The sequence below is a fragment of the Pleurodeles waltl genome, chromosome 4_1 (assembly GCF_031143425.1).
Source record: "Pleurodeles waltl isolate 20211129_DDA chromosome 4_1, aPleWal1.hap1.20221129, whole genome shotgun sequence".
Lineage (NCBI taxonomy): Eukaryota > Metazoa > Chordata > Amphibia > Caudata > Salamandridae > Pleurodeles > Pleurodeles waltl.
In genome coordinates this window covers 941,966,917-941,994,244 of record NC_090442.1, presented here as the reverse complement: position 1 = coordinate 941,994,244, position 27,328 = coordinate 941,966,917, and the positions used below count along the sequence as shown (strand labels likewise).

General features: G+C 53.9%; 1 long non-coding RNA gene across 1 annotated transcript in view; it reads right to left on the bottom strand.

Annotated features, from left to right (window-relative positions):
- LOC138288287 (uncharacterized) overlaps positions 1-27,328 on the bottom strand; it is a 144,542-nt gene that overhangs the window by 59,923 nt on the left and 57,291 nt on the right. The window contains exon 3 of the long non-coding RNA XR_011202366.1: positions 25,217-25,422. This is a non-coding gene — a long non-coding RNA (uncharacterized lncRNA). The remainder of the gene's footprint in view (positions 1-25,216; positions 25,423-27,328) is intronic.

Sequence of the window (27,328 nt, the reverse complement as noted above, 5' to 3'; positions counted from 1 at the left end):
CTGGTGTGACCCCAGATTCGGAGCGTAAACAGTCCCGTAGTCAACTGCCTAATTCTCAAGAGAGAGAAATGTTTGACCGTATGGCGCGTAAATGGGTTGTTTACCCTTTAAGATACGATGTAGAGTCTGTTATGGGTGTCTTCCGTCAATGGGGAGCACCAAAACAAAGATACATTTTTGAGAAAATGTGTGCTTTCCTTTGTGAGGAATTGGAAGATAATGATTTGGAAACAAATCCGCCTGATTTGTGCCGTGTACGGTTTGAGTTTGCAAAGGGCACGATTGTGGGTCCCGATGTTGAGACAGCAGTTGCGACGTTGTTGTCCTTTAGGAATAAGGATCCTTCTCAGTCATTGTTCCAACATGACTCCTCTGTTAAAAAAAAGGTGCGACAGTACCCAATGAGAGAAGTCCCTCCGGTATGGAAGGACGCCGTTGCGGCTGATGATGCTAATCAAATTGATGCTGTCCAGCTCATTTTCAGCGTGTTTGGGTACATGTTCCGTGGAAGCGAGCTGAAGTTTTAGCCCTTAAGCAGACTTTGCCTGATCCCCGTAAAAACCCTGCAGGGTATTACAAGGAATTATCACAGACTGCAGACTCATGCATTATGAATTTAGCCAACATAGACATGTTATTTGGGAATGTTGTTCCACAGCCTTTGTGGGGAATGATTCGCCATACAGATCAGGCACAAGAGTTAGGTGACTCATGGGCTAATATTAGTGCTGCAAATGATAGACAAGTTGGTGGTGCCAAGCCTGAGCCTTTGGTAGCAGAACTGCCTGCTAGGATCATTACTTACATGAAGACTTTAATGCCTGCGATGCGTGTGAATTGGGATAAATTGTCTGCGTGTAAGCAGAACAAAGATGAAACAGTGTCTGATTTCTTCACCAGGTTTGAGGAAACGTTTATCGACCACAGCGGTCAAGATATGAGTACAGAAGGTGGTCAACGGTTGTTCGTCGACAAGTTTGTGCACAATTTGCTTGCCGAGCTGTGTAAGAAATTGAAGGATTCAGAGAGTTCTTGGGCCGTTTCCTCTTCAGCACAAATATTGGCTACTGCACAGTACTACGAAAATAGGGATAAAGATGAGAAGGATAGAGCAGACAAGAAAACTAAAGAATTAAAGACGAAGGTTCTTTTACAACAGGCGTATGCGCCACGTGGTGGTCAGAGTAACTATCAGCAACCTCAACAGTTCCAGAGAAACTCGCAAAGGTTTGAGTTTTCTCAACCACGTGTTCCTGTAGGTCCCAATCAGTGTTCATATTGTAAAGAAGAGGGTCATTTCAAGTATAGTTGTCCTATTTTGTTACAGCGTACGAATGGTGCTTCTGGTGCAAGAGGTCGAGGTGTTCAACAAGCTCCTAGAGGTAGAGGACGTGGAAGTTTCCCCCAGAACACGCGTTCCTTTCCGTCTCAAAACTCAATGAATAGTTTTGACCAGCAACATAACGCGTCTGGTAGGACGGCTCAGTACTATGCTGACGACTACTATGGAGAAGATGAGAACTTGGAAGGTAATAATTGCTAGGACAGCCATAGACGAAGAGAGGGAGTTTTTTTAGTTCCAGTGGATCAGAATGGACCTTATGTTAAGGTGATTACCTCAGGTGTGTCGGAGCCTTTTCTGTTGGATACTGGTGCTACAAAGAGTTCTATTATGCACTCAAAACTCCCTGGCGCACCTTTGTCTGGCGAGATGAATGTTTCAGTAGGTTTTTCTGGTGCACCGGTTAGAAACCCGATTTCTAGTCCTATGTCCCTTTCTGTTGGACCTTGTGAATTGGAAGCACCCCTTATTCTGACGACAGGTTGTGGTGAAAACTTGTTAGGATTGGATTTGTTGAAAAGATTGTATGCAACATTATATTGTTCTCCTTCGGGAGTACAACTTACACTGGGTAGGAAATTGGTCTCTCCAATGTATTTGTCGAAGGATAAACTTCCGTCCAAATTGTCGTTTCTTCCTGATATCATTTGGGCTACTGGTCCTAATGACGTGGGTCTGTTGGAAATACCGCCTTGTGTTGTGACATTGAAAGCTAATGTTAAATTACCACGCATTCAACAATACAAGATCTCTAGTGAAGGTGAAAAGGCGTTGCTAGCGATCATTTATGATTTAATTGAAAAAGATGTAATTGAAGAGACAAGAGGCAACATTTGTAATAGTCCTGTTCTGCCTGTTTTGAAACGTACTGACCCCTCTAAGCCACCTGTTTACAGGCTCGTGATTGATCTTAGAGAAGTAAATAAAATAGTTGTGCCACAGTTTCCAGTTGTTCCTGATATCACTGCCATATTGACTATGATTCCAGCTTCCGCCACCTGGTTCTCGGTGATTGACTTAAAGAATGCTTTCTTCAGCATCCCGATTGCAGAGGAGAGCAGGGATATTTTTGGATTCAGTTTAGGAGGCCGAAGTTTCCGCTTCAAACGCGCTCCACAAGGCTACTGTGAAAGTCCATCAATATATAGGTGGTCATTCTGACCTCGGCGGTAAAAGGCGCCTACCGCCGGTCAGAAATCCTCCATAATCCCGCCGCGGTCGCGGAAACCCGCCACGGTCATTCTGACCCGCAGCAGCCAAACCTCCGAAAATCCGACAGCCACAACAGACCGCCAGACCAGCGGTCGGCGGAAAAGTGGAGGTGACAAAACCTCCACCGTCACTACGCCCATGCCATTACGACCCACGAATCCACGCGGCGGTCTTTCAAACGCGGTTTTCCATTGGCGGGACACACCGCCGCAGTCAGAATACACACAAACGAACAAAACTCAGCCACATTGGCCGATTTGAATTCCACACACCTGATACACATACACACACCACTCCCACACACACAATACAATATAAAACACACACCCACATCACCCACAAACCCCTACGACCAAAAATTCAGAAAGAAGGCCAGAGCGAGACACCACCATCCACAAACTAGCAGCCACAGCCACTCAACACCATCACCCACACAATATCCACACACAAAACAACACACACCACCACACTCAACACACTTAACTACACATACTCCACCCCACACATCATACACACCACCCCATGGCACCCCAAAGACACCCCCGCTTCTCAGACGAAGAACTCAGGGTCATGGTGGAGGAAATCGTTCGGGTAGAGCCCCAGCTGTTCGGCACACAGATCCAATACACCAGCATTGCCCGGAGGACGGAGCTATGGCAGAGGATTGTCGACAGGGTCAACGCTGTGGGACAGCACCCCAGAAATCGGGAAGACATCAGGAAGCGATGGAACGACCTACGGGGGAAGGTGCATTCCATGGTATCCAGGCACAACATCGCCGTGCAGAAGACTGGCGGAGGACCCCCACCTCAACCCCCACAATTTACAACATGGGAGGAGGAAGTCTTGAACATCCTGCATCCTGACGGCCTCGCAGGAGTCGGCGGAGGAATGGATACTGGTAAGTTGAAGCTTCACTACTGCTTCCCCCCCACCTGCATGCCAAATCATACCCCAACCCTCACCCCCATCCTCGAACCCCACCTCACCCCCACCCCCATCCTCACCCCCACCCCCACCCCCACCACCATCCTCACCCCCACCACCATCCTCACCCCCACCCCCAGCACACCTATTCCCTGCCAATGTCTCACCATCACAACCCACACATCCCAAAACCGAGGCCTGCATGCGTCCACTAAGCATGAACACCCATCACCAAAGCATGCCCAATGCATATACACATACCCCCCACAAGCCACCCTCACCAAAGCCCCCACACACGAATGCCAGCACTTGGGGACACGGGAACCCACAGATACACCCATATGCCACACATTGAAACTATAACCATACCTCTATACCCCTGCAGGACCCGACCGTCAACACACCGCCGCGGAGGGCCCAGAATTCTCCACACCCCCCACCCAAGAGGCCGTCAGCGATGACAGCAGCTCTGTCGACCTGGACACTGATGACCAGCCCGGACCATCGGGGACCTCTGGACAGTCGGTTCCCCTCACACAGGCACAGGCCACTACAGACCCAAACCCCTCTGGGAACACCAGCACAGCTCCCACCCAGCGGGCCCATGCCTCTGTCTCCAGGGCGCGTCAATCTGCGGTGTGTCTACCACTACAGGGCACCCAGGATAACCCACCACCCCAACAACAACAGGGACCTGGGGGCAGTGGTAGTGGGCACACCGGCCAGGGGGCAGAGGCCCAGGGAAACAGGGCAACTCGGAGGGCAGCTGTGCGACAGGGGGGGGACGGGCCCAGGGAACCCACTCTCCACGAGGCCCTCACCACCATCATGGGAGCATACAACTGCTCCCAGGAGACGATGGCGACGGTACTGGCCCGGTTCCAGGAGATCCAGGTACTGCAGGAGGAACACTATCGGGGGTACAGGGAGGACATCAGAGCCCTCACCTCCACCCTGGTTACCATGGTAGGGCTGCTGCAGGACCTCATCAACACCAGGACGGACACTCAACAACAACAAAGGGCCCCTGCCACTAGCCTGGACCAAGAACAGCCAACCACCTCCGCCGGCGCTAGTGGACAGGAGGCCCCCGCACAACAGCAGCCCACCAGACCCCCACCTCCTGCAGGAGAAGAACCACCCCGCAAGAGGGCCCTGAGATCTCGCAAGAAGACAGAGTAGGATGTCAAGACCCCCGCCAGCAAAGGATACCACCTGATGTCATCCCACTGTCCCACATTGTCACCCTGTCCATCCTTGAACTGCCCATGCTCCATCTCTCCACAGGCCTCTGGACAATGCACCTGTGTGACTGTTACTCTGGACTCTGCCATGGACATTCCTTCACCATAGCCCCCACCCACTTGAAACCACCCATCCCATTTTGAGCACTGAAATAAACACCTATTTTGCACAAAACTATCTGGAGTCTGGCTGTGATTTCAAAATATTGTAATTGACATGACAGTGCAAATATGTCCTTGTACATAGTGAAGTCAACAAACAGCTGCCACAAAGCTGTAGTCCATGGGGAAACGAAGCACAGGACTCGTAGTGGGGACCCCAGATCTGAAATAGGGAGGGAAAAGCCACAACTCAGTCATCATACACTGGGGCAAATAGACAGGCAGCAGAGATGCAGGAGAGTAGTTTAGATTTACTAAATTATCTTTGAATTGTTACCTGTGTCCTATTGGAAGTACTGTTCAATGATTCTGTCCCTGTTGTCTGTTTCAGCCCCGTCGTCTTCCTCCTCGTCACTCTCCACAGGTTCCACCGCTGCCACAACACCACCGTCTCGACCATCCTCCTGCAGGAAAGGCACCTGGCGGCGCAAAGCCAGGTTGTGAAGCATGCAGCAGGCCACGATGATGTGACACACCTTCTTAGGTGAGTACATTAGGGATCCACCTGTCATATGCAGGCACCTAAACCTGGCCTTTAGGAGGCCAAAGGTGCGTTCGATCACCCTCCTAGTACGCCCATGGGCCTCATTGTACCGTTCCTCTGCCCTGGTCCGGGGATTCCTTACTGGGGTCAGTAGCCACGACAGGTTGGGGTACCCAGAGTCCCCCAATAGCCATACACGGTGTCTCTCTAGCTGTTCCATCACGTAAGGGATGCTGCTATTCCTCAGGATGTAGGCGTCATGCACTGACCCTGGGAATTTGGCATTTACATGCGAGATGTACTGGTCAGCCAAACACACCACCTGGATGTTCATGGAATGGTAACTTTTTCTGTTCCTGTACACCTGCTCCCTGTCTCTTGGGGGAACCAAAGCCACATGGGTCCCATCAATGGCACCAATGACGTTGGGAATATGTCCAAGGGTGTAGAAATCACCCTTCACTGTAGCCAATTCGCCCACCTCAGGGAAAATGATGTAGCTCCTCACGTATTTCATCAGGGCAGACAACACTCTGGATAACACCTTCGAAAACATGGGCTGAGACATCCCAGAAGCAATTCCCACTGTTGTCTGAAATGACCCACTTGCCAAGAAATGGAGTACTGACAGGACCTGCACCAGAGGGGGAATCCCTGTGGGTTGGCGGATGGGGGACATCAGGTCGGGCTCCAGCTGGGCACACAGTTCATGTATAGTGGCACGGTCAAGACGGTAGGTCAGGATAATGTGGCGTTCTTCCATTGTCGACAGGTCCACCAGCGGTCGGTACACGCGAGGATTCATCCGTCTCCTCGCCAAACCCAGCGGACGGTGCCTAGGAAGGACAACATGGAGCACACAGTCAAGCAACCCACAGGTACGTACTCACAGCTAGCACAGTAAACGATTCTCTATGCAGTGAATGGCGTGTCTGAGTGGCTATGCAAGGCCTAGGCCTGTGTGACGCAGTTGAAATTGAGCCATGTGGACCCTCGAAATGGCGGCTGCCTGACCTGTGAAGTGTGACAATGGGATGTGAGGTCAATGCGCTGGCGTGGCACACCGCGGCGGTCAGCGGTCGAAGACCGCGGCGCGAAGCCGCATTGGTTAACATTGAAGCCTATGGGTTTCAGGAGCCAATGGCGAAGGGCGCCGGCGGTGGCGGTACGCACCGCCGCGGTACGCACCGCCGCGGTACGCACCGCCGCGGACGTGACCGCCATTTTCTATCTACTTATCCACTTGCGACTTGAACTTTCACAGGAGAGGACCTATACTGCAAGTGTTGCTGTGACCTCGGTCTGGAAGGGACAATGGCTGCTGCGACTGGGGAAAGGGCCCCTGCCTTCACTGGAGAGGAGTTGGAGAAACTTGTGGATGGGGTCCTCCCCCAGTATGCGCTACTCTACGGTCCTCCAGACCAACAAGTGAGTTTAATTCAATATGGATTTGGGGCCACTGGCTGGCTTGGGGGCCTGGCGGGGATGGGGGGGCATGTTGGGCCTGGCGGGGGGCATGGCGGGGGGCCTGGCGGGGATGGGGGGCATGTTGGGGCTGGCGGGGGGCCTGGCGGGGGCCTGGCGGGGATGGGGGGCATGTTGGGGTTGGCGGGGGCATGGCGGGGGGCCTGGCGGGGATGGGGGGCATGTTGGGCCTGGCGGGGGGCCTGGCGGGGGGCCTGGCGGGGATGGGGGGCATGTTGGGGCTGGCGGGGGCATGGCGGGGGCCTGGCGGGGATGGGGGGCATGTTGGGGCTGGCGGGGGGCATGGCGGGGGGCCTGGCGGGGATGAGGGGCATGTTGGGGCTGGCGGGGGGCATGGCGGGGGGCCTGGCGGGGATGGGGGGCATGTTGGGGCTGGCGGGGGCATGGCGGGGGGCCTGGCGGGGATGGGGGGCATGTTGGGGCTGGCGGGGGGCATGGCGGGGGGCCTGGCGGGGATGGGGGGCATGTTGGGGCTGGCGGGGGCATGGCGGGGGGCCTGGCGGGGATGGGGGGCATGTTGGGGCTGGCGGGGGGCATGGCGGGGGGCCTGGCGGGGATGGGGGGCGTTGGGCCACTGGCAACGAAAATGCAGACAAACTTGAACGTGGTATTTCTCCCTCCCTGTACGTGTCACATAGGTCCGCGCCCATGAGAAGATCGGGATTTGGTGTGCCATCGCCAAGGAAGTCCGGACCCTGGGGGTCCACCATCGACGGGGCACCCACTGCCGCAAGAGGTGGGAGGACATCCGCCGCGGGACCAAGAAGACCGCTGAGTCTCTGCTGGGGATGGCCTCCCAATGTAGGCGGGGTGCCTGCCGTCAACTGACCCCCCTGATGTTCCGGATCCTGGCGGTGGCCTACCCTGATTTGGATGGGCGCGTGAGGGCAGCACAGCAGACACAAGGGGGTGAGTCCAAGCATTATCTACTCTGTTGTCGCGCAGTGGAGGTGTCTGGGTGGGGGAGGAGGGCTGTGGGTCCCCCTAGGCCAGGGCGATATCTGTAGGCTGGGCACCCCCGTAAGCCCCTGTGTCCCCAGCCACCACCCTCAGTAGTGTGTCAGTACAGCCATCCCTGGGCCGTGTCATCCATGGGTGCAGTTGTCAACTCTAGGCGTGTAGGGCATGTTCCACGGAATGCGTAGCGGACCCCAAGTGCGCAACTTAGTGCAGGGGGCATCTGTGTCTGTCATGTCCGCTAACTGTACCAGAGATCCATGTACTCAATATCCCTTTATTTCTCTCTCCCCCCCCCCTTTTTGTTTGTCTTTCTGTGCTTGTGTGCATCAGCATCATCAGGCGGAGGAGAAGTGGCATCGGGGCAGGAGGGAGCTGCATCTCACATGGCCCAGGAGGGCCATGCCACAGAGTCTGACTGGACCAGTGAGACGGAGGACGAGGGGAGCTCCACAACGGGGACGACTGGACCCTGCAGCGACACGGACACGTCCTCGGAAGGGAGCTCCCTTGCGGGGGTGGCACCATCGGTGCCCCCCGCCATTACAGGTACAGCCGCCACCCAGCGCACCATCTCCGCCCTCCCAGCAGCCCCTCAGCGTTCGCCCCGTGCCCGCTCTGCCAGGAAGCCGGGCATCTCCTTCGCCCCAGGCACCTCAGGCCCTGCCCCTGTTACCCCCGCTGCCCTCAGTGCGGAGCTCATTGACCTCGTGAGGACGCTCATTGTTGGGCAGACTACCCTTTTGAATGCCATCCAGGGGGTGGAGAGGGAGGTTCATCGCAGCAATGCGTACCTGGAGGGCATTCATTCGGGTCAGGCTGCCCATCAGCGATCGTTCCAGGCTCTGGCCTCAGCACTGACGGCAGCCATTGTCCCTGTCTCCTGCCTCCCTCTACTAACTCCCTCCTCCCAGTCTCCTGTTCCTCTGCCTGTCCCACCCACACCATCAGACCAGCCTGCACACACCTCAACACCCAAGAGAAGCTCATCCAAACATAAGCACCACAGATCACGCAGACATTCACACACGCAACATTCCGATGCAGACATGCCAACAGTCACTACCACCTCTGTGACCCCCAGCTCCTCGTATCCCTCCTCCCTCCCTGTGACGTCTACACTCACACCTCCATTCACCTCACCATCAGCCAGTGTTTCCATCACCAGCACACCCTCCAGTCCAGTCCACACACGTGCAGTCACCACCCCCACTGCCATTTACACGTCCCCTGTGTCCTCTCCCACTGTGTCTGTCACCCCCTCTTCCACACCACACAAACGCAGCCACCCACCCACCCAACAGCCATCCACCTCACGACAGCCTATCCCTCCTGCACCTGCACCCAAAGACAGCAAACGTGACTCACCTACAACCACATCCTCTCCCTCCACTCCCTTTCCCACTGTACCTACCACTCTCCATTGTCCCAAGAAACTCTTCCTCGCCACTGCTAACTTCTTTCCTGACCCTGAGCCCCCCCCTCCTTCTCGTCGGGGTAAGAAGAGCACCTCAGCCACCACCAGCCCTGCAGCCCCCTTGACAAGGGTGCAGGGGTATTGGAGCCCACCAGCCCGCATGTCTGGATCTTCGCCCAGCAGCAAGGGGACAGCCAGCCCACCCCCTGGGAAGAGGAGCAGAAGGCGGAAGGGGCGCCGCAGGAGCCCGGCTTCTACATCCCCCCGGACACCACCCAGACACAGTCACCAGCCACAGCTCCAAAGGGAGGAAAGGGCCACAGACTCCCGACTAAGGAGGGCAAGGGCAGCAAGTCGGAGAGGTCAGGCTGCAGGCCTGCTGCCCAGGAGGAGCCCACCACCCCCATAGCCGCTGGCCAGGGAGGACCCAGCCCAGCTGGCCAGGAGGGCCCCACCACCCACAGCCCAGGTGGGCATTGAAGGAGCACCATCCCCGCTGCCCGGGAGGGCACCACCAGGCAATGAGCAGTTGGCCACTGGGCCCCGCCGTCTCAAGAACCGCTGAACTGGGCCCCGCCGTCTCCAGCACAGCTCCGCTGGGGACCGCCGTCTCAAGAACCGCTGAACTGGGCCCCGCCGTCTCCAGCACCGCTCCGCTGGGGACCGCCGTCTCAAGAACCGCTGAACTGGGCCCCGCCATCTCAAGCACCGCTGAACTGGGCCCCGCCGTCTCAAGCACCGCTGAACTGGGCCCCGCTGTCTCAAGCACCGCTGAACTGGGCCCCGCCGTCTCAAGAACCGCTGAAATGGGCCCCGCCGTCTCAAGCACCGCTGAACTGGGCCCGCCGTCTCCAGCACAGCTCCGCTGGGGACCGCCGTCTCAAGAACCGCTGAACTGGGCCCCGCCGTCTCCAGCACCGCTCCGCTGGGGACCGCCGTCTCAAGAACCGCTGAACTGGGCCCTGCCGTCTCCAGCACAGCTCCGCTGGGGACCGCCGTCTCAAGAACTGCTGAACTGGGCCCCGCCGTCTCCAGCACCGCTCCGCTGGGGACCGCCGTCTCAAGAACCGCTGAACTGGGCCCCGCCGTCTCCAGCACCGCTCCGCTGGGGACCGCCGTCTCAAGAACCGCTGAACTGGGCCCGCCGTCTCCAGCACAGCTCCGCTGGGGACCGCCGTCTCAAGAACCGCTGAACTGGGCCCCGCCGTCTCCAGCACCGCTCCGCTGGGGACCGCCGTCTCAAGAACCGCTGAACTGGGCCCCGCCGTCTCCAGCACCGCTCCGCTGGGGACCGCCGTCTCAAGAACCGCTGAACTGGGCCCCGCCGTCTCCAGCACCGCTCCGCTGGGGACCGCCGTCTCAAGCACCGCTGAACTGGGCCCCGCCGTCTCAAGCACCGCTGAACTGGGCCCCGCCGTCTCAAGCACCGCTGAACTGGGCCCCGCCGTCTCAAGCACCGCTGAACTGGGCCCCGCCGTCTCAAGAACCGCTGAACTGGGCCCCGCCGTCTCAAGCACCGCTGAACTGGGCCCCGCCGTCTCCAGCACAGCTCCGCTGGGGACCGCCGTCTCAAGAACCGCTGAACTGGGCCCCGCCGTCTCCAGCACCGCTCCGCTGGGGACCGCCGTCTCAAGAACCGCTGAACTGGGCCCCGCCGTCTCCAGCACAGCTCCGCTGGGGACCGCCGTCTCATGAACCGCTGAACTGGGCCCCGCCGTCTCCAGCACCGCTCCGCTGGGGACCGCCGTCTCAAGAACCGCTGAACTGGGCCCCGCCGTCTCGAGCACCGCTCCGCTGGGGACCGCCGTCTCAAGAACCGCTGAACTGGGCCCGCCGTCTCCAGCACCGCTCCGCTGGGGACCGCCGTCTCAAGCACCGCTGAACTGGGCCCCGCCGTCTCAAGCACCGCTGAACTGGGCCCCGCCGTCTCAAGCACCGCTGAACTGGGCCCCGCCGTCTCAAGAACCGCTGAACTGGGCCCCGCCGTCTCAAGCACCGCTGAACTGGGCCCCGCCGTCTCCAGCACAGCTCCGCTGGGGACCGCCGTCTCAAGAACCGCTGAACTGGGCCCCGCCGTCTCCAGCACCGCTCCGCTGGGGACCGCCGTCTCAAGAACCGCTGAACTGGGCCCCGCCGTCTCCAGCACAGCTCCGCTGGGGACCGCCGTCTCATGAACCGCTGAACTGGGCCCCGCCGTCTCCAGCACCGCTCCGCTGGGGACCGCCGTCTCAAGAACCGCTGAACTGGGCCCCGCCGTCTCAAGCACCACTGAACTGGGCCCCGCCGTCTCAAGCACCGCTGAACTGGGCCCCGCCGTCTCAAGCACCGCTGAACTGGGCCCCGCCGTCTCAAGAACCGCTGAACTGGGCCCCGCCGTCTCAAGCACCGCTGAACTGGGCCCCGCCGTCTCCAGCACAGCTCCGCTGGGGACCGCCGTCTCAAGAACCGCTGAACTGGGCCCCGCCGTCTCCAGCACCGCTCCGCTGGGGACCGCCGTCTCAAGAACCGCTGAACTGGGCCCCGCCGTCTCCAGCACAGCTCCGCTGGGGACCGCCGTCTCATGAACCGCTGAACTGGGCCCCGCCGTCTCCAGCACCGCTCCGCTGGGGACCGCCGTCTCAAGAACCGCTGAACTGGGCCCCGCCGTCTCGAGCACCGCTCCGCTGGGGACCGCCGTCTCAAGAACCGCTGAACTGGGCCCGCCGTCTCCAGCACCGCTCCGCTGGGGACCGCCGTCTCAAGCACCGCTGAACTGGGCCCCGCCGTCTCAAGCACCGCTGAACTGGGCCCCGCCGTCTCAAGCACCGCTGAACTGGGCCCCGCCGTCTCAAGAACCGCTGAACTGGGCCCCGCCGTCTCAAGCACCGCTGAACTGGGCCCCGCCGTCTCCAGCACAGCTCCGCTGGGGACCGCCGTCTCAAAAACCGCTGAACTGGGCCCCGCCGTCTCCAGCACCGCTCCGCTGGGGACCGCCGTCTCAAGAACCGCTGAACTGGGCCCGCCGTCTCCAGCACCGCTCCGCTGGGGACCGCCGTCTCAAGCACCGCTGAACTGGGCCCCGCCGTCTCAAGCACCGCTGAACTGGGCCCCGCCGTCTCAAGCACCGCTGAACTGGGCCCCGCCGTCTCAAGCACCGCTGAACTGGGCCCCGCCGTCTCAAGCACCGCTGAACTGGGCCCCGCCGTCTCAAGCACCGCTCCGCTGGGGACCGCCGTCTCAAGAACCGCTGAACTGGGCCCTTCAAGGCAAGACCCGCTGAACTGGGCCCTTCAAGGCAAGGAGCGCTGAACTGGGCCCTTCAAGGCAAGAAGCGCTGAACTGGGCCCTTCAAGGCAAGAACCGCTGGCCCTTTGGCAGACGTGGCAGGGCAGGATCTGTCTCGGGCAGGGCTGCAGGATGTCCTCTGGCCAACATGCCTCCTCCAGTGGCAGTGGAGTCTGTTATGGACTGTTTGGACTGTGGCTTTGCTCTCCCCAGGATGGCCCAGTGGGCAGGCCACCCACTGTATGGACTGTATGGACTGTGGCTTTGCTCTCCCCAGGATGGCCCAGTGGGCAGGCCACCCACTGTATGGACTGTATGGACTGTGGCTTTGCTCTCCCCAGGATGGCCCAGTGGGCAGGCCACCCACTGTATGGACTGTGGCTTTGTTCTCCCCAGGATGGGCCAGTGGTCATGGAGTCCCCTCGTGGATCTGGCGTCGTGTACTCAAGTGGCTGAGGTGCCCCCCCTTCCCTTCCCCCTGAGGTGCCTGTCCTATTTTCTTTCTGATGCCCCTGCAGTGTTCTCTCCGTGGAGTTCTTGTCGTGGGACTGGGCCTTGCCCCTTTGCACAGGACCCCTGTGGTCCACGGACAGTGGTTGGACTACATTTAGTAGCTGTATATATTTTGTACATAGTTTATTTATTTATTGGGATTACTGCTGTCCATTTTTCAATATATCTGCCCGTTTAAGATCTCTTCTTTTGGTCTTTGCATTATTTCGGAGGGGGGGGTTTGTGGGTTGTGACAGTGATCTGTGGGAATGCATTGATGTGTGTGTTGTAGTGGGTGTGGGTGGGTGGGTGTGTGCCGGTAATCTTTTCCCTCCCCTGTGTCGTAGGTGCAGTACTCACCGATGTCTTCCGCGCCGCCGGGCGTGCTCCTGGTACAGGAGCAGGTATAGGAGTGCGGGGATGACCTGCAACTCGGGTTCCATACTGCTGGAATCTCGCGTGGAGTGCGTAGAGGTGAGCTTTTTCCCGTTCGTAGTCTGTTTCCGCCGTGTTTTTATCGGCGGTGCTCCCGCCCCAGAAAAGGTGGCGGATTGGTGGGTCGTGATAGGGTGGGCGGTACATTGTCTGCCGTCTGGCTGTTGGCGGGGACCGCCGCGCTGTTTGTTTGTTCCGCGGTGGAGGGCGGAGTGTTAATGCGGCGGGCTGTGTTGGCGGTTCCCGCCAGGGTCAGAATTGCATATTTTGGACCGCCGGCCTGTTGGCGGCTTGGCCGCCGCATTATCACCGACCGCCAGGGTCAGAATGAGGGCCATAGTCAGGCTTTAAAAACACAGCTTGATGCAATTGTTTTACCTGACGGCGCTACCCTTATTCAGTACATTGATGATTTGCTAGTCGGTACAGATACTGAAGAGATTTGTAAAGAAGCCACCTTGTTGTTGTTGCGTCATTTGTCTGATTTACATCACAAAGTGTCCCTTTCAAAACTGCAATATTGTCGACAAGAAGTGACCTACTTAGGTCATCTCTTATCGAAGGAGGGAAGGAAACTAACCTCAGAAAGAATTCAGGCAATTGCAAAATTGAGTGTGCCAAGGACACAGAGACAAGTACGTGCTTTCTTGGGCATTACATCATACTGCAGACAATGGATACCGAATTTTTCTTTGCTGGCCAAACCTTTGGTAGCATTGACCTATAAAGATACACCAAACCCAGTTCTGTGGTCTGAAGATTGTCAGAAAAGTTTTTCCGAATTGCGTAATGCATTGTGTTCGGCTCCTGTGTTGGGTACCCCCGACTACAGTAAGCCCTTTACCCTGTATGTCCATGAGAAAGAGGGTTGTGCATTGTCAGTGCTGACACAGTCTTTTGGAGACAACCAGCGCCCATGCGCATATTTTTCGTCGACTTTGGATCCGGTAGCTAAAGCATTGCCGAGTTGCTTGAGAGCCACAGCGGCAGCAGCTGTTTCTATTCGACAGTCTGCTGGGTTAGTGATGAATAATATGTTGATTGTGATGGTTCCACATGCAGTGGACACGTTGTTAAACAGGACCAAGACACAGCATTTAACTAGTGCTCGATTGTCAGGTTACGAGTTGACACTGTTAGCGAGTCATGTGCACATAAAGATGTGCAATACGTTGAATCCAGCCACGTTATTGCCGATTTCAGTAGAGACAGATGATGTTGAACAACATGATTGTTTTCTTAGGACAGAAGAAGAAACTAAAGGGAGAGTAGATCTTAAAGATACTCCTCTTGTAAAGTGTGATGGTACCTTATGGGTGGATGGTTCATGCTTCAAGCTTCCGAATGGTGATACGACTGCAGCATATGCTGTCACAACTTTGCATACGATTGTTGAAGCTGCACGTATACCACATAATTCAGCTCAAGCAGCAGAGCTGATTGCACTTACGAGAGCGTGTGTGTTATCGAAAGGAATGAAAGTGACCATATATACCGACAGCCAGTATGCGTTTGGTGTGGCCCATAGTTTTGGACGATTGTGGAAAGAACGTGGGTTCCTGACTTCGCATGGAGCTAAAATTCAGCATGGTCAGTTGGTGAATGAGCTTCTTGAGTCACTGACCTTGCCATTACAAGTTGCGATTGTGAAATGCAGTGCACACAAGAAGGTTACTGATGATGTCGGTCGTGGCAATGCATTTGCTGACGAAATCGCAAAAGAAACAGCAAAAGATGTGATGAATCGAATGTATGTTGCAGGCCCCGCAAGATGGGTTGGTGACGTTGGAATATGTGAAGATACGATAGAGGGTGTGAAGTCTATTCAAGCTGAAGCTTCAGAGAAAGAGTTGAGTGTGTGGAAAGAAAGTATGGGTAAATTGGATGAAAATGGTTATTGGGTTGACTTGTCAGAACATCAGCGATGGTTGTTACCCGATGCGTATGTGCTTGCAGTGGTGACAATGGCTCATGGAATGGCCCATATCAGTGTGAAAGGGATTTGTAAGTTGTTGGCTCCAGTATGGCAAAATGCTGGAATTCCTAAATGTGCAGAGAATGTGGTCAAGAATTGCATGGTGGGTCTGAAATACAATCCTGGTAGGGGAACCCCAACTCCAGCTGGTCATTTTGCGCCTCCAACGTATCCGTTCGAGGTTTTGCAGCTAGATTTCATCCACATGGAAAGGTGCAACAATCTGAAATACGTACTCGTTGTTGTTTGTGCTTTTTCAAGATGGGTAGAAGCATATCCCTTAAAAGACAACACTGCCTTATCCACAGCTAAAGCCCTTGCCAAAGAATTCTTCCCTAGGTTTGGAATGCCGAGAATGGTCTGGCGTGATAATGGGAGTGAATTTGTGGGTCGAGTGATGAAAAAAGTATGTGAAGGGCTAGGTATCCAGCAAAAATTCCACGCTGCAAATCACCCCCAATCAGCTGGACTAGTAGAGTGCTATAATGGCACGCTAAAACTGAAGTTGGCAAAGATACAAGCGAGCTCTGGTCTTAAATGGCCTGACGCTCTGCCTCTAGCACTCCTATCAACAAGAATGACTGTGCATTCGCGAGTGGGACTTAGTCCCTATGAAATTGTGTTTGGCCGCCCGGCCAACATATGGGGAGTGCCAAGACCAACAAAATTCAGTGAGATCGAACACCCTGTACTGCTTAATTATTTGTATGAATTGACGGCTAAATTGCGTGTTCTACACCAACAGGTTCACGATACTCTGCCTCAGGTCTCTGAAGCTCCAGGACATCTTATCGATCCTGGATCATGGGTACTGGTCGAGAACTTCCAGCGGACAAAGAATGACCAGCCCCGTTGGACCGGCCCTTACCTCGTCCTTCTCTCAACAAGATCAGCTGTTCGAGTGGAAGGGAAAAAGAACTGGATCCACGGCGTACACTGCAAGAGGGTCCCTTTTCCTCTACCGTACGACCGATGGGTCCAGGAGGGGATCGCTGACTCTGAGACTGAGACTGTGCCTCGTTTTTTGCCATTTAGCGATGCACATGTAAAAGGAACAATTTCTGAACGAGAAAGTAACAATAATTTGCAAGAAGCTGTGCCACCGTCAATTCGATTGAACACTACAGAGCCTGAACTCTTGTTCCAGAACCAGACAGTACCTGGAAAAAGCCGTTATAATTTGAGACCAAGAACTAAGGACAAATAATTTTTTTCCCGTTCCTTTGCTATTGTTTTTGAAAGTGCGGCTCTCTCATCTGAGAAACTTTCTTATTTTTGTTTTTTTTTCTTTTCGAACCACCATCCGGGTTCAGCTGTAGGGTCGTGGTTGCCCAAGTCTTTGGAGTGCAGCTGAAGACGTTAGGTCGACAGTTCTGGTCGGTCTAAGGGAGTTGCCCAGGACTGACAGAAGCATTCCCTCGCATAGAACACCCTACCACCACGAGCAGCATTTAGAGAGGATGGAGTTTTTCAAGAATGAGAGACCTGCCAGACAGATGGACTTTAAAGCCAGAATGGGTATAATAATGACAAAGAAACGATTTTTGATATTATGTATTTTCATGTTGCTTAGTGTAATGACGTTTTTAATAGGATATGTTTTATTCTCTTTTCAAGTGACATTTGCACCCATTACACAGCCCATACCTCCTTCTACTGTTTCCTCGCATTCTTTTCACCCCCTGCCTGAACACGAGTCTGCCAGAAGATTAGAATTTGTCAACAATTCATTCATTCAGCTTCTACACCAACACCAATTAGTGGTGAACACAACTAACTGTTGGGTGTGTGGTCTTATGCCCCATACTACTGATAAAGGTATCCCTTATCTGGTCCTGCCTTTCAGCCATAATGGTTCTGTGTGGGCATATAGAACGGTGTTCATATACGCGTATGAAGCCAACCCCCTACGTTCTGTGAAAGATAATCCTAAGAATAGTGCTCTAGCTAAGGGTATAGTAGATATGATTAGGGAAGATATTTCCTATGAGACTATCCCGAGAGATGAGACAATAGCATATATTGGATGGAACATAACAGGATATGGAGTTACTCTGAGTGGGAACCAGCGAGCAAAGAGATCCTCCCCGATTTGGATTGTACCCCATCAGGGTCACCTATGTCTGCAAGGTAATGGCAAGAATCCCAGAGCTCAGTTAGGGAAAAGTATCTGCACTGAAACATATGTTTTTGCGTCTCAGACTTCTCCTTCGTTCTTAGCAGCTAAGGGTACCTATTTCATCTGCCATAATAGAGCCTATACATGGTTGCCCCCTGACTTCTCAGGCACATGTTTTGTTTCGTTCCTGTTACCTCCCACCTACACGGCCGCGGCAAATTACCATAAGACAAGGATAGTTCGAGGTGTCATAAGTAAAGAAGACACTACAGGACAAGAATTTGGAGATTTCGCAAAGGGTTTTCTGCCGTTTGGGGCCCTATGGTTAACAGCAGGAACATAAGGCAATTGACAAGGGTGGTTGAATCCACAGTAGTTGAAACCGCCGGTGCCCTTGGTAATTTGACTGCTGAGCTCCAGTCGGATCGCCTTATGACTCTTCAGAACAGGGTCGCATTAGAAGTCATACTTGCAGACCGAGGTGGGGTATGTAAAGTGATCCAATCAAGTTGCTGTGTTTTCATCCCAGATATCGCTCCGACAGTCTACCAGGCCATTTCCAAACTGCATAAGATCTCCGAGTCTATTCACGTGGATAAAGGAGATTGGTCATTGATGGGGTGGTTCTGGGAGCTGATATCCGCCTGGGGATGGAAGACTCTGGTAGTCATTGGGATGATCTTAGCCATTCTTTTCCTGTCCTGTCTGTGTGTACAGTGTGCTCCTGCAATATGTGGCCTCTGTGCTACATCGTGTGTAAGGAAACCTGTATCAAGGGACGAGCTAAGTAATAGGATGATGCTACAGCAACATCTCAACGACTTTATGAATATAGACCTGGACTCAGATTAGCATGAGTATAGGTTATTGCCTATGTAAGGGCAAAAGGAGGGTCTGTGGTACTGAGAATTCTGGACCCGTGTTATAAACGTCGTCGTATCACAACGATTTTGGTATCAGCAGACCGGGAATGATTAGAATAGTATGCACAAGCATTGTATTCATATTCGGGTAACGAAATCACCCGAATATCAGAGTTTCCGCCCTGAACCCTCGTGTTCCATTGAAACGACAGCCATTTTGTGATTGCCCTCACATAGGCCAATGTCTAATGCTGAAAACGAGTCTGAAGGACACGTACATCTTTGCTGACTCCTCTGTGACCTGGGCAAGCTGACTCCACTGCCTGAAGCCAAACCTGTTCGGCCAGTTTCTTTCCCAGTGGCCGAATGAGATTAGTATCAAGGCACAACACATCATAAACCTTTCATCACACACAAACCATGCCTAATCTTACACACACTTGTCTCTGTTTCTTTCTTTATGACTTGCTTTACAAGGAGGAGGTGCCCGTTTATATTGGGGGTCTGTCGATATCTGATGAAAGTACTAAGACTTTCCGGGTAATTGATTGAGGGCTGGACAAACTGAAATATGGGCTTGTCATCATAACCCTGCTATTTCTTTGTAGTGAAAATATGTGAATGGTCAACTGTAAAATAAGGAATGTTTGCCTAAAGCATAATATTTTGTAGAAAAGAGAAGGTTAGCTTTGCAAAGGGAGCAGTCTCCTGAGAATATACACCGTGTTGTACTTCTAGGATACCTGTTACTGGCTGCAGCCAATAAACAAGATCTTTGACTTCACCAAGAAGACTCTGTGTTTCTGTAGTCTGAAACAGGAAGGACCTGAAGTCTTAGGGTGTGTTCCCTGGCACCGCTGGGTTCTGAAAAACCCAGTACTTCACAGCCCGGCCCATCTAGGACCTCGGCACAGTCGGTTCCCCTCACACTGGCACAGGCCACTACAGAGCTTCCCCCCTCTGGAAACACCAGCACATCACCCACCCAGCGGGCCCATCCCTCTGTCCACAGGACACGTCAATCAGCAGTGTGTCCACCACTACAGGGAACCCAGGCTAACCCACCACCCCAACAACACCAGGGACCTGGGGGCAGTGGCAGTGGGCACACGGTTCAGGGGACAGAGGCCCAGGAACACAGGGGAACTGGGAGGGCTGTTGTGCGACAGGGGGAGGACACGCCCAGGGAACCCACTCTCCACGAGGCCCTCTCCAACATCATGGGAGCCTACCACCATTCCCAGGAGACGATGGCAACAGTACTGGCCAAGTTTCAGGAGACCTAGCGGCTGCAGGAGGAACAGTATCTGGGCTTCAGGGAGGAACTAAAATCCATCAATTCCACCCTGGGAACCATTGTAGGGGTGCTGAAGGAACTCGTCAACACCAGGAGGGACACTGAGGCACAACAAGGGGCCCCTGACACTAGCCTAGACGATGAACTGCCCACCACCTCCGCCGGCGCTAGTGGACAGGAGGCACCGCTACAGGACCACAACACCAGCACCCCACCCCCTGCAGATGCAGAACCACCCCGCAAGCAGTCCATGAGCTCCAGGACAAAGACAGAGAATGGGGGGGAGAATGAAGCGTGCATGATATGACAGTGAGTGCATGTGCGTCATGGCAAGGGTAGGGATGCGGGCCAATGACTGTGACGGTGCAGACGGTTATATCTTCTGCTTTTCCCCTGTGATATTCCTGTAGGTCAGCGCCCATCAGAAGAAGGATATTTGGCGTGCCATCGCCAAGGAAGTCCGGACCCTGGGGGTCTACCACAGATGGAGCACCCACTGCCGGAAAAGATGGGAGGACATTCGCTGCTGGAGCAAGAAAGTGGCAGAGGCTCAGCAGGAGATGGCCTCCCAACGTGGGAGGGGTGCCCGTCGCACCATGACCCCCCTGATGTTCCGGATCCTGGTGGTGGCGTACCCAGAGTTGGATAGGTGCTTGAGGGCATCACAGCAGCCATAAGGGGGTGAGTACACTCTCACTCAGCTGATTCAGCGCGCATTGTAGGTGTCTTGGTATGGGAGGTGGGCTGTGGGTTCCCCTAGGCCAGGGCGAGTTTAGTAGGCAAGGTCCCTTCTGAAGGCAGGCCCTGTGGCACCCCACCCCACCTGTGTACAGAGCCAACTACCTAGTCAGGCTCTTGTGACATCCATGTGTGCAGCAATCGGGCATAGCCTTGTAACCAATGTCCCTGTGATTGATCAGGGAACTCCAAGTGCACAGCGTAGTGCAGGGGGCTTCTGTGTCTGTAGTGTCCGCCAACGGTAGCGGTATTGCATGCACTCAACATGTCTTTCTTCTGTCTTCCCCCCCCTTTTTGTGGTCTCCCTGTTCTTGTGTGCATTAGCATCATCATGAAGAGGAGCAGTGGCACCGGAGCAGGAGGGAGCTGCATCCCACATGGCCCTGGAGGGCGACACAACAGAGTCTGAATTCACCAGTGGGACAGAGGGCGAGGGGAGCTCCACGGCAGGGACAGGAGCTGAGACCAGCGATACGGACTCCTCCTCTGATGGGAGCTCCCTTGCGGTGGCGGGCCCATCTGTGCCCCCCTCATCTACAGGTACAGCCGCCACCCCCCCGGCCAGCACCGCCCTCCCAGCAGCCCCTCAGCATTTGCCCTGTGGCCGCGCACCCAGGAGGGTGGGCATCTCCTTCGCCCCAGGCACCTCAGGCCCTGCCCCTGTCACCCCTGCTGCCCTCATTGAGGAGGCCATTAACCTCCTCAGGTCCCTCACTGTTGGGCAGTCTACCATTTTGAATGCCATCCAGGGTGTACAGAGGCAGTTGCAACAAACAAATGCATACCTGGAGGGCATTCTTTCTGGTCAGGCAGCCCAACAGCGAGCTTTTCAGACTCTGGCCTCAGCACTGATGGTAGCCATTGTCCCTGTATCTAGCCTCCCCCCTCCAACTTCCTCCACCCAGACCCAAATCCTGTACCTCAGCCTGTCCCAAGCACACCATCAGACCAGCATGCACGCACGTCAACACACAAGGGAAGCTCAGGCAAACATAAGCACCACACATCCCACAGGCACTCACGCAAGCATCATACACATGCAGACATACCAACATCCACTGCCTCCACTGTGTCCCCCTCCTCCTCGTCTCCCTCCTCCCTCCCTGTTTTGTCTCCACTCACACCTGCATGCACTACATCGTCAGCCACTACCTCCATCACCAGCACACCCACCACCACGCTCCGCTCACGTGCACTCACCACCCCCACTACCATTCACACATCCCCTATGTCTTCTCCCAGTGTGTCTGTGAGCCCACCTCCCAAGGTACACAAACGCATCCACACACCCACCCAACAGACATCCACCTCACGACAGCCTCAGCCCATGCACCTTCACCCAAAGTCAGCAAACATACACCTCCTACAACCACTACCTCTTCCTCCACTCCCACACCCCCTCCATCTACCCATCCCATGTGCCCCAAAAACTTTTCCTGTCCAACCTTGACCTCTTTCCCTCACCTCCCCCACCCCTTCAGTCTCCTAGGGCCCACCTCTCCAGGTCCCAACCTAGCGCCTCAGCCACAACATCTGCGGGAACAGTGGTGCCAGTAGTAACCGGCTTCTGGAGTGCGCCAGGCAGCAGGGCAGCCAGTGTGGCAAGGAGCCAGAGCACGGACAGTCCCCCACCTCAAAAGTATAAGAAGTTGGCCAGTGCCCGGTGGGATAGAGGAAAAAAATCTGCCACCAAAGCCGCTGCCAGGGGTACAGTTGGGAGTGTGGAGACAGCTGCGCCACCATCCAAGGTGGGTAAGGGGTACAGTAAAACCGGCAAGTCTGGGAAAACCTGCACTGCGGACAAGCCCGCAACAAGCACCGCTGCCAAGGACACCGCCGCCACCAGCACCGCTGAACAGGACACCGCTACCACCAGCACCGCAGGCCAGTGAGCGCCAAAGATTCCGATGCTACTGAGGCCCTCCAGAACCAGTGGAGAGATCCATCCACTATCTCAGTCCTTGGCAGGATGAAGAATTCTGGGCACAAAGCCCCCTCCAGAACCAGTGGAGGGATCCATCCACTACCTTAGTCCTTGGGAGGATGAAGCACTCTGGGCACAAAGCCCCCTCCAGAACCAGTGGAGACTATTATCCACTTGAGAGACTGTGGCTTTCCACTCCCCAGGATAAAGCAGGGGGCAAACCACCCACTGGAGAGACTTGAGAGACTGTGGCTTTGCACTCCTCAGGATGCAGCAGTGGGCAACCCACCCACTGTAGAGACTTGAGAGACTGTGGCTTTGCACTCCCCTGGATAAAGCAGTGGGCAACCGACCCACTGTAGAGACTTGAGAGACTGTGGCTTTGCACTTCCCAGGATAAAGCAGTGGGCAACCCACCCACTGGAGAGACTTGAGAGACTGTGGCTTTGCACTCCCCAGGATAAAGCAGTGGACATGGAGCCCCCTTGTGGATCTGGCGTTGTGCACTCATCCAGCTGAGGTGCCCCCCCTTCCTTACCCCTCCCCCTGAAGTGCCTGCTTTATTTCTATCTGATGCCCCAGCAGTGTTCTCACCATCTTGTTCGGGTATTGAGTGTGGGCCTCGCCCATGCATTTTGGGCCCAGTGGTCCACGGACTATGATGGTGGAATCCCTTGGACTTGTATTCTTGGTGTATATATTTATTTATAGTGTGAATATCTTTATATATGTATATATTTTTGATTCATGTATTTGAATATATTACAATAATTCGACTCATTTCCTTTTGTCCTTGCATTCTTCCAGGGGGGTTGGGGGGCGTAACTGTAATGTATCATGATGTATTAGTGTGTGTGTTGTCGTGGGTGAGGGTGGGGGTGGGGGTGTTGCGTGTGTATGTCACTCCCTTTTCCCTCCCCCCTCCCCTGTGTCGTAGGTGCAGTACTCACCGTGGTCTTCGCCGCCGTCTTTGTTGTTCCTGGTAGAGAAGCAGGAAGATAAAGGCTGGCAGTATCTGGAGCTCAGGTTCCATGGCGTCCTGATTCCTCGTGGGGTGTGTAGAGGTGAGCGTTTTCCCTTCCAAGTCCTGTTTCTGCTGTGTTTTTGTTCACAGTGAATCCACCCCGGAAAAGGTGGCGGATTGGACTGTTGTAATTCTGTGGGCGGTACATTGTCCTCCGCCTGCCTGTTGGCGGTTACCACCGCGCTGTTTGTTTGTACCGCGTTGGCGGTCAGAGTGTTAAAGTGGCTGTCTATGTTGGCGGTTTCCGCCATGGTCGTGATTCCAATTTAATTTCTGCCGGCCTGCTGGCAGTTTTACCGCCGCTCTAACACCGACCGCCAGGCTTGTAATGACCACCTATGTCTTTTAGGGGATCTAGTTACAAGAAGTCTTTCTTACTTTGTTTATATGATTTATTTCTCAAAATGGTTAGCTTTTCTAATTTTATAGGCTTTTCTTGTCCTTTTAGAAAGGTAATTTTCCCTCCTGTGGCAGGGAATATGTACAGGGATTACTAGATCTTCTCCAGTAGTGGGAAATATTTACAAGGGGTTTTACTGACTCTAATCTGGTGGGGGAAGATAGATACACACGGGCAGTCAGTGACCTTAATACTATCAATGTTATTCACAGATGCATCAAAATAAACATTTAACAAACAACACATGAAGATTCACACCACTAGAAAAAAAGTGCAATCATTATTTCATGTCAGCATTAGAAGTTTGTCGACAAAATAGCGTGCATTATTTTGGCATCAAACAACAATTTTGTCTGAATTACCAATTTTCTCCATACACAAAAAAAAAATGTCAAAAACATAATACTCAACATTTAGGACAAACACAGTGACATTGGTCTATCAGCATCACAATATTAAAATTGACACTATTCTACTTGGCAGAGGTGTTTAGCGGACTAGGCACATAAAAATGGAATAAGGTAAATGGCTAAGCTTTAGCCCTACTCACTGTTAACGTATGTTATCCCATGATTAAAGAAAGCTCTGCACTGTGTGGTAATCAAAGGTGTCTCATAATCTAGTCGATACCAGCTCGGGGGGAAGGACAGGATTGTCACAATTTGCGTTGTGAAAGAAGAGACTACCTCGTATGATTATATACCCTTTCTTGGAAAAAACATAGGGCCTGATTCTAACTTTGGAGGACGGTGTTAAACCGTCCCAAAAGTGGCGGATTTACCACCTACCGTATTACGAGTCCATTATATCCTATGGAACTCGTAATACGGTAGGTGGTATATCCGCCACTTTTGGGACGGTTTAACACCGTCCTCCAAAGTTAGAATCAGGCCCATAAACTATGCCTATCTCTGGGATTCCAATCAATCTTTATTCCTAATGTCTTGATTCCTCCTAGGTCACGCCCAGGGGTCTTGCGTACCATCTACATTACATCCAGTGGCTCAAGCGAACACACCTCTCACTTCTTTCAGACACAATCAGTGCTAAGAAACTGATAGTGCTGAGATAACCTCTTTGGCCTGATAAGATTGAGATGTGGGCCCTATATCACCTGGAGTCCGCAGGTATTGAACACACCTCTCACTTCTTTCAGACACTAACAGTGTGAAGAAACTGATAACCACCTTAGTCTAAGATTGAGATGTGGGCCCTATAGTATACCCAGAGCCTATATGTAACAGACGCCGCTTAAAACATAGATGTCAGATCTGTCTCACACCCAGAATCCATTTGTATCACTGAATCATGCTGAGCAGTCAAAGGGGTCAGCAACCAACACAGTATAACACAAGAATCACCCTCCCTGATGCTGAATATCAAAAAGGTGGGTTATGGTTTGCTAATTTGCCATACGACAAATTCTAGGACTATGGATAAGATGTGGTCTCTTACACTTTTGATGGTGGCTTCAGGACAGACCTCTGCCTCACAGATTCAGCAGACCATTCAATCAATTATGGCATCTGCTTGTGCCCCAAATGTGGTGAAAATGTGAGTCCGTCAGTGAGTCCGTGGTCTTCTGCCTTCGGCTGCAGTTGGGTCAGAGATGCCTATCTCTCCTATTCGCCTGCCAAAATGTTGCTTGAATGAGATTTTACCTTAAAAACAAAAGACAAGAGGTGTTTGGTAGTGCAGGAAGCAGCTTGTTTAATCAAAAATGACGGCTGGGAGAGCAGTTATAGAATCGGGCCTGAGGACTGTCTCTCAAAGTACATTCATTCTGAACACATTTTATAACATTCTCAGGGACCATAAAATGAGAACAGCTGCCCTGGAACCATGAACATAAATTCTAGAGCGCGAATGCAGCTGGGCCCGACCAGGCGTGGACACAAATGTGGGCCAGAGAGTTCTTGTCTAGATGTTCAGCCTGAGGGGCCCCTGGTCACCTGTGTGCTGTGTTTTTGCATCATGTTTTGCAGGGTGTACCTAACTACATGTGGTGTCTAACTTGACAGTGTTTTGGAATGTCTGTGTCCCTTTGGTCGTACGTGCTCTATTGGGGCCAATCTCCTGTGACTGTTGTGGTGTAGCTGCCTATCTGTGTGATCTTAAACCGAGATGTCCAGTGTGTGTGTTTGGCTGTTGACTAATGGTTATCCCACATGTGACCTATCAGTTATTGACCTTCAGGCCTGAGTGACAGGGCCTGCCAGACTAAGGGGGTCATTCTGACCCTGGCGGTCAAAGACCGCCAGGGCGGAGGACCGCGGGAGCACCGCCGACAGGCCGGCGGTGCTCCAATGGGGATTCCGACCGCGGCGGTAAAGCCGCGGTCGGACCGGCACCACTGGCGGGCTCCCGCCAGTGTACCGCCGCCCCATTGAATCCTCCACGGCGGTGCAGCTTGCTGCACCGCCGCGGGGATTCCGACCCCCCCTACCGCCATCCAGATCCCGGCGGTCCGACCGCCGGGATCCGGATGGCGGTAGGGGGGGTCGCGGGGCCCCTGGGGGCCCCTGCAGTGCCCATGCCACTGGCATGGGCATTGCAGGGGCCCCCGTAAGAGGGCCCCTACATGTATTTCACTGTCTGCTGTGCAGACAGTGAAATACGCGACGGGTGCAACTGCACCCGTCGCACAGCTTCCACTCCGCCGGCTCGATTCCGAGCCGGCTTCATCGTGGAAGCCTCTTTCCCGCTGGGCTGGCGGGCGGTCTGAAGGCGACCGCCCGCCAGCCCAGCGGGAAAGTCAGAATTACCGCCGCGGTCTTTCGACCGCGGAACGGTAACCTGACGGCGGGACTTTGGCGGGCGGCCTCCGCCGCCCGCCAAGGTCAGAATGACCGCCTAAATACCTTCATGCTGGAGTGGATGGAGAGTTCATGATGGGGGAATCTAACAGTGACAATACAATTTTGCTTGATTATGAAAATATATTGTCCATATACAGAGAAACTTTATTATTGTGCGCATCAACATTAATAGTGGTTGTGCATTCAGTGTACACTCACGGATAGCATTGTATAGTGCAATTGATACTTTATATTGGGTTGACGTCATTCAAATTAGGTGCCATGTTTATGTAAACGTTCTGGAAGTTTTGGGTAAATTATTGCACACATCTGTATGGACATGTTTCGATTTGGGATTGATGTAAATGTTTGTGTAGGTGTCTATTGCCATGAAGGCAGTTAGTACCAGGTTGGTGGGTTCTACTAATAAAGCAAGGTGTGTTTTTTTGTATTTGTATGAAACGACATCCCTGTTCAGGGGAAACAGCTACATAAAACATTCTAGTTTTGACAATGCTGCTGTTTCGTGGTGTTAACAAATGAACAATTTCTTATTAATATCCCCAAATATTATTTGTGGCATGTTTTCATGTTTCAATCTATTGCTTAGGTTGAGGAAAGTTTGTTCCTGTGAAAGAGCTCACGATTCTAGGAATCAAATGCATTCACTCTAGGCTCGCCTGCTGTAACATTCTTTATTCGGGCCTGCTTACTTCTACGGACCCCTTATGTGTTCAACACCATGGTTTCAGGATAGTGGGTAAGTGTA